Below are 6,431 nucleotides of genomic sequence, written 5' to 3'. Positions count from 1 at the left end.
GACCTACAAAAGCATGTGTAGTGTCTATGATAGCTCACCCCAAAGAAAAAGGAATGGAGAATTTTACAGCATTTAAGAAGAAAATTTTGATCTGAAGGTGGGAGGCTGAGGTGCAAAAGACAGATGAGACAGTTCTCTTTATAAGCTGTTTTCTAAGAAAGCCTTCCAGTCCTAAGTATCTCCAACAAATGGTGATTGTGAAATGAGTAACCAAGTAGGGTTGAGCTAAGAAACATTCCTGGTTTTAAAAGAGAATACCATATAAGGCGAGACTTTGTCCCAGGTGTAATTATAAGACATAACTTAGATTTGAATGCAGGAGGTTTTTTTCTGTGACTGATATGAAGGAAATAAAAAACCAAAGCTCCCAACATCAGACTCCATAAGTTGGAAATGAGTCCTCCTCCCTCTCAGCCTAATGATCTGAGCTGTAGGCTGAAGTGACTTTCAGCTTTTAGTTTAATAATCAAATTACAGTTTTCATCTTTAATTTACTAGAGCCTGTTATTATGCATCAATACTTCATGGACATACTAGCTGAAAGAATATTCTCTTCACATTTAGATTGAAAGTACCTCTAAGACTGAAAGAAAGAACACATGTGGATATTATCTTGCCCAAGTCTCTTCTGCCCTCTGAAAAACTTCATCAAACTCCCTATCTGAAAGGGAACGGACAGACCAGAGGTTGTTACGCGGTACTTTCTCATGAGAGCAGTACTTACTATTACACACTGTACACACTATGAGAAGCCCTTTCTAAACATTACCTCACTCAACTATCAGGACCACCAAACAAAGCAGGCGTGTCGATTACTCCAGTCTGACAACGGGAAAAGTAAGACGAAGCAACTCAGCTAAAAGGTCCTGTAGTACGTTAGCAGGACTGGGATTTGAACCCAGGGCCAAGTAACTCCAGGATGTGTGTAAGGTGGATCAAACACTCAAGAAAAGCCCACCATGCAGGAAAGGAGAAGGAAAAAGAGCAGAGCTAATAACTTAGCTGACTTTTGTAATTGTCCCCAAACTGGACCCACCCCCCAGCAAACACATAAAAACAGATTGTAACTTTTTGATCCAGATCTTCCTACAGTGCAATTTACACAGCACCACTGAAACTTGTCCTTCACTTCCTTATGTTTAACTCTTGAGTTCAGATGTGAGTAAAAAACCCTTTTTCTTTGGCACCACTATTTCCACCTTTGTGGAGGGACACACATATATAAACAGAATTTCTTCCCAGCCCAGGGCTCAAAGCAACACTCAGGCAAAGCAGGAGACAGCAGTTCAAACTGAGGCTTAGGATTCATTTCTTGAACTCTGATGAGGTGGGATTTACAAAGAGATCACTTAGCAAGGTCACCTGGGAAGGGCCTGCTGCTTCTCCACCGCCCCAGGCAGCTGCCCCGCCAGCCACTCAGCTACAGTTGTAGACCGTTAGTGTGCCAAGGGGAAGACACTGGAACCCTCAACAGGAAAAGCGCTTAGAGCAACACATTTCCAGTCCACTCCAGTGTCAACAGGGGTGCTCTGCTTGAGGAACAACTTGGCCAGAAAGAGTGAGGGGACAATCAAAAGGAAAAAGAGAAGAAAGACAAATAGGAGAGAGGGAGGGAGGGAGGGAAGGAGGGGCAAAGGGAAAAATCTAAAGAGGAATGAACAAAGGAAAAGAAGGAAGAAAGAAAAGCGAAAAAGGAAGGAAGGACAAAAGAGGGAGAAGACACTGTCTTGTTAGGAAAAAAAGGGGAATTAATTACACACAATGTCCTCAGAACAATCCATTTTCTTTTGCTGTCCTAACTGCAGGGGTTATCTCCAGCACAGTCATTTAGCAGAAAAATGATTTACCAGTTCTGAAGAGGTAAAGGTAATAATCCCAAGCCATAAGTATCAGGATGGGTCAACAAGTTGGACCCCACACGGAAAGGGCTTCACTGGTAATGGATGTGTGTGGAGGAGGACAGATGCCTCCCGTACACACAGTATTTTCTATGACTACCTGATTATGCAGGTTAATGGAGGACACGTGAAATTTACAGCCCGACTCCATGCTTTGTATACTTGGGCGTTTCAGAACACTATACCCAGAGATGGTCATTTATGTGATTTCCACGTGCTCAAATCTACCTTGTCTTCTATTTCTTTACTTTGATGAAGTCTCAAGTCCTGCAGGATTTCACAGAATTTATAGGCAGAGTTTTTCTTTTTCCCTCTCCTGTAAAATTTCCTCCCCAACTCCCCACCTGCACAGTAGAGAAACTATTAATGCAGACGCACAAACACCAAGTGGTTGGTTCTGCAACCAAATCCACTCACTGGATGCCCGGCGTCTCACATTCTTCTTTATACCAGCTGGTGTTGCGGCAAGACAGGTCCTAACTGAATGATTTTTTAAAGGGCCTGAGTTTTTAGGGGAGGAACTCTAAAAGGACATCTATAGGAATTGTCTGGCAGTCCAGTGGTTAGGACTCCACATGTCCACTTCAGGAGGCACAAATTCCATCCTTGATCCAGGAACTAAGATCCTGACTGCCACACAGTGTGGTCAAAAAAAAAGCACATCTACAAAAATAACTTCTTATTAAAACTCTCATTGGTGCCAAAATCTCCTCCCAATTCATATCCCACTGTGCTGGGAGGATGAAAAAGGAGGAAAAAAAAAAAAAGGCGCGGCACCTTTTTTTTAAACTGACTTTGGCAGGAAAAGTAAGGGGAAGCTACTTCTCCCAGCTCCCCACCTGCCCCGCCCTTCTCTTCCACCCAGAAAGAGAACAGAAAGTGCCTTAAGCAACAACTAAGTTTACACTGGCCACTCCAACCACGTTCCTAGCAATAACTTTGCGATGTTTTCTAAGCATAAATTTTGGGGGGAGAGAGTGAGATGTTCTGAAATGTACATTCTTCACCCTTGGAGGAAACAAAAATGAGTCATATCTAAACAATTTCAATCAAAGCATAGGACCCTGGAGATACATTCTACTTGTCTTAACAACCAGAGGAGTTTAGAATCTACCAGAAGTTAAGGTTACCATACCAGTTTTCAAAAACACTTTAACAGCAGCCAGTGAGAACTCAACTGCAACAAACAAACTTTTGGTTTTCATAATATGAAATAAAGATACAACATTGTGTCGATATTTCACAATTCTTAATTGGTCAAGATGTGTTCCAAAGGTATATACACTCTACAAGCACTTTTAAATCCACTCCCTTACCCAACTCTTTAATTCTATAGAATAATTTTTATATATTAATACCATGGGCTGAGAAGGTATGTAAAACACCTTTCAAGTAAATGTAAAGGTCTCCTTTTTTTTTTTTAATGAATCGAAGTCTTCAGTTAATATCCACCTGCCAATACAGGAGACATCCCCTGGAGTAGGAAGTGGCAACCCACTCCAGTATTCTTGTCTGGGAAACCCCATGGACAGAGGAGCCTGGCAAAGAGTCAGACACAATTGAGACCACATGCACAAACACACATACAGAGTCTTAGTTAATATGAAGGTATCCTCCAAAGATTCAAGACATACGAGAAATAAAAACAGAAGCCTAAATTTATTTAAAACTCACCTTGCTCAAAACAGTAGTTGCAACCCATAATGAACAGAAAAAAAAAAAAAAAACAAAACCCTAACTCTCAATGCCATGTGAAAGCTTAAGATGTTCTAAAATGATAACATATATCTACAGGATTACAACACTTTATTCTAAAGGTAGCTGAAATAGCCCAATAGCTTTGTCTTGAAGGCAGCAATTCTCAAAATTTGGTGTGGATAAGATTCATCATCTGGGGAGCCTAAATTAAACTGCAAATTCTAGGTACCATTTCAAGAGAAATGGGATAGGACCAGGGGAGCTCCATTTGAACAATGGCATATAAGTGATTCTGAGAGACTGCGGAATATGCTGTGTCCTACCAGAGCCGGCGATTCAGACTCCAGCTGTCACTCTTCTAGGCTGTGGTTTCATTTGTCTCATTCCCATCACTCACTCCACATCTTTCTGCTCTTCTTTTTTTGGCAAGCCTAAAATAAAAGTGTGACTACTTCCTGAATGGAGCTGACACAAATGAGCCAGAACTGATGGGTTAGGGACACACATATAGCCCACACACAGGACCAATCAGGTGCATTAAATTCTTCTCCCAGGACTAAGATACAGCGAAATCACGTCACGTTCAGGCTTAACTAATACATAGGCAACTATCAGTGCTTGGAGGAGGAACAGGGGGAAGAGGAAGCACTTTTATTAATAGTGCAAATTATGAACAAATGCTTTGAAGCAACAGGAGCTCAAAAGCTGATGTTCCCTTAGCAGGCCTCTGTTCCCACATGCCCACAGACTCCAAGCATCTCTCCTTATTCACCAGGGATTTCCAGGACTTTCAAAGGAAATTTTAACCATAAGCAATTTTCACCTGACGTGTTGACTTCCTTACCTCCAGGTAAAGTGCAATTTCACTAGGTAAGAACACAGCAGGCCCACTGAGAAATCAGGGCCAGCAGGCTGTGGCCTGAGAAGCAGAGAGGGAGTCTTCAGGGAGAACAAGGCAAAGTAGATACACAGCAAGAAACAGAGATGATAAAAACAGAAGACACGCCCTGAGTTCCTGATAATCCTACTTCTAGGTTTGGCTTCCTTCAGAGAGATGGCTACCTCCTAACTCCAGGATCTTTCCAATAACCACCATATTTCCCACCTCCTCCTGGCGTGTCTGCTAGCTATCTCCAACACCAGGACTCCTAGCAAGAACACGAAGCAGACAGACATAAATAAGACAGAATCCACATCCTCCAAGCCTTGGAAACCAAGGGTGACCCTTGGGGGCAGTCAAAATGGGCCATCTGCAGACTAACTGTCAAGCAGTCCGCACGGAGAGTGAGAAAAGACACAGCCGAGATACACGGAGACACAAGAGGAGTGGCAGACGCAGAGAAAGATGCCTTGTTTTCTGAGGACTCCAGCTCCCCCATTCTCCCCATAGATTCCATGACACAACTCGAAATCATTCCAACAAATTTCCCTCTGTTCCTTAAAACCAAATGAGCCTTCCAAGTATTATTTTTAAAATATTTTAGGCCAAAGAAGGAAAGTTTTTGGCCTCTGAATAATTCAGATGCAGCCGAGGAATTGCAAAAGAATGTAATTCACCCATCTTTATCATCCCTTACCCAACTGCTGATCAGTGCGTCCAGTCACCCTGGTCAGCTACCGGCAGAGACTTCTCTGGAGACACTGATTTTTCGTACTTAACAAAGTCCAAGCTACTTGGAATGGAAATAGTGCTGAAGTCAGAAGGACTCTTTTCTCAACCATATAATCAGTCATAAACAAACAGCTTACATTAATCACTTAAGCACTTCTAAATTATTTCTTTTCTTTCTACTTTTATTGATTAATTTTAAAAATTGGGGGTCGGGGGGAGATTGCTGTCTTAGAAGAGCATAGAAAACAATGCTTCCAGAGGAAGGGCTATGTGTAAAGTATGGGTGTCTGACAAATGAAACGAATCCTAGCAGAGGCACAAGAAAAGATTTCTGCCCCCTGCGGAATAGGTCTTATGGTCCCATGTAACACGTTCTTGATGTGTCACCATGTAAAGGGTGATGACGGAACATCTAAGGGAGGGACAGAGGATGAAACAGGAGGAAAGGCCCCACATATACTGTCCCATTTTCCCTAAGAGCAGCACATGTGAACAGGAAGTATACCGGTCATGCAGATATAAAAGGGACTTACCTCCCCGAGGCCTCTGCCTCTCGCTCACCTGCGCCATGAAGGGATGGTCTGGCTTGGATCCAAGGATGGAAGAGAGAGAGCAGGAAAGGCTAGGACAGCACGGAGACTGAGCCAGAGACAGACCTCTCAATGAAAAGTATCCTCAGCGTTTCAACTTCCCTGAAGGTCCTAACCAAGTTCTGGGCACTAAATTAAACAAAGAGGCTCTAAAAAAAAGTCACTGCAGAGGGTTTCAATAGTACTCAGCCAACCAGCCTGCCGAAAGACGGATGATAAGGGGAGAGCGCCGCAGCCAGGAAGGCGGACTCAGTTCCAGCTGGATTTAGGGTCAAAAGGTGGCTGAGGCATGGTCTTCCCAGAAGAAGTGAGTCACGAGGAAAGTCTGAAAGGGAGGCAAGGTGGCGGATTTATTTTTCCCAAGGCCCAATGTGGGTGTTGGCTTCACAATATGGAAAAGAGCATTAGAAGAGAAGAAAGGAAATGGCCATGCCAGAGTAAGTGGAGGATTCAAGATACTGGAGGGCAGCAGGCAGTGACAGAGGCAGCAAAGAAGCAGGAGGGGATCAGCACTGTTAGGAGGTACTAGGCTGGGTCGGGGGGTGGGGGGCGGTGCAGGCAGGAGGATGGGGCACAGTGGTTAAAGAGGACAGGCTCTGGAACGCAATGGGGTTTTGGCCCAGCCTTGTGAGA

At 43.5% G+C, this 6,431-nt stretch overlaps 1 protein-coding gene across 19 annotated transcripts in view; it reads right to left on the bottom strand.

Moving 5' to 3' along the window:
- Positions 1 to 6,431, bottom strand: part of FOXP1 (forkhead box P1) — a 627,940-nt gene that overhangs the window by 571,545 nt on the left and 49,964 nt on the right. The window lies entirely within an intron of this gene.

The sequence above is a fragment of the Bos taurus genome, chromosome 22, assembly GCF_002263795.3.
Source record: "Bos taurus isolate L1 Dominette 01449 registration number 42190680 breed Hereford chromosome 22, ARS-UCD2.0, whole genome shotgun sequence".
NCBI classification, from domain to species: Eukaryota; Metazoa; Chordata; class Mammalia; order Artiodactyla; family Bovidae; genus Bos; species Bos taurus.
Note: the sequence above shows the minus strand (reverse complement) of the source record. Positions and strands in the feature narration are given on the sequence as shown.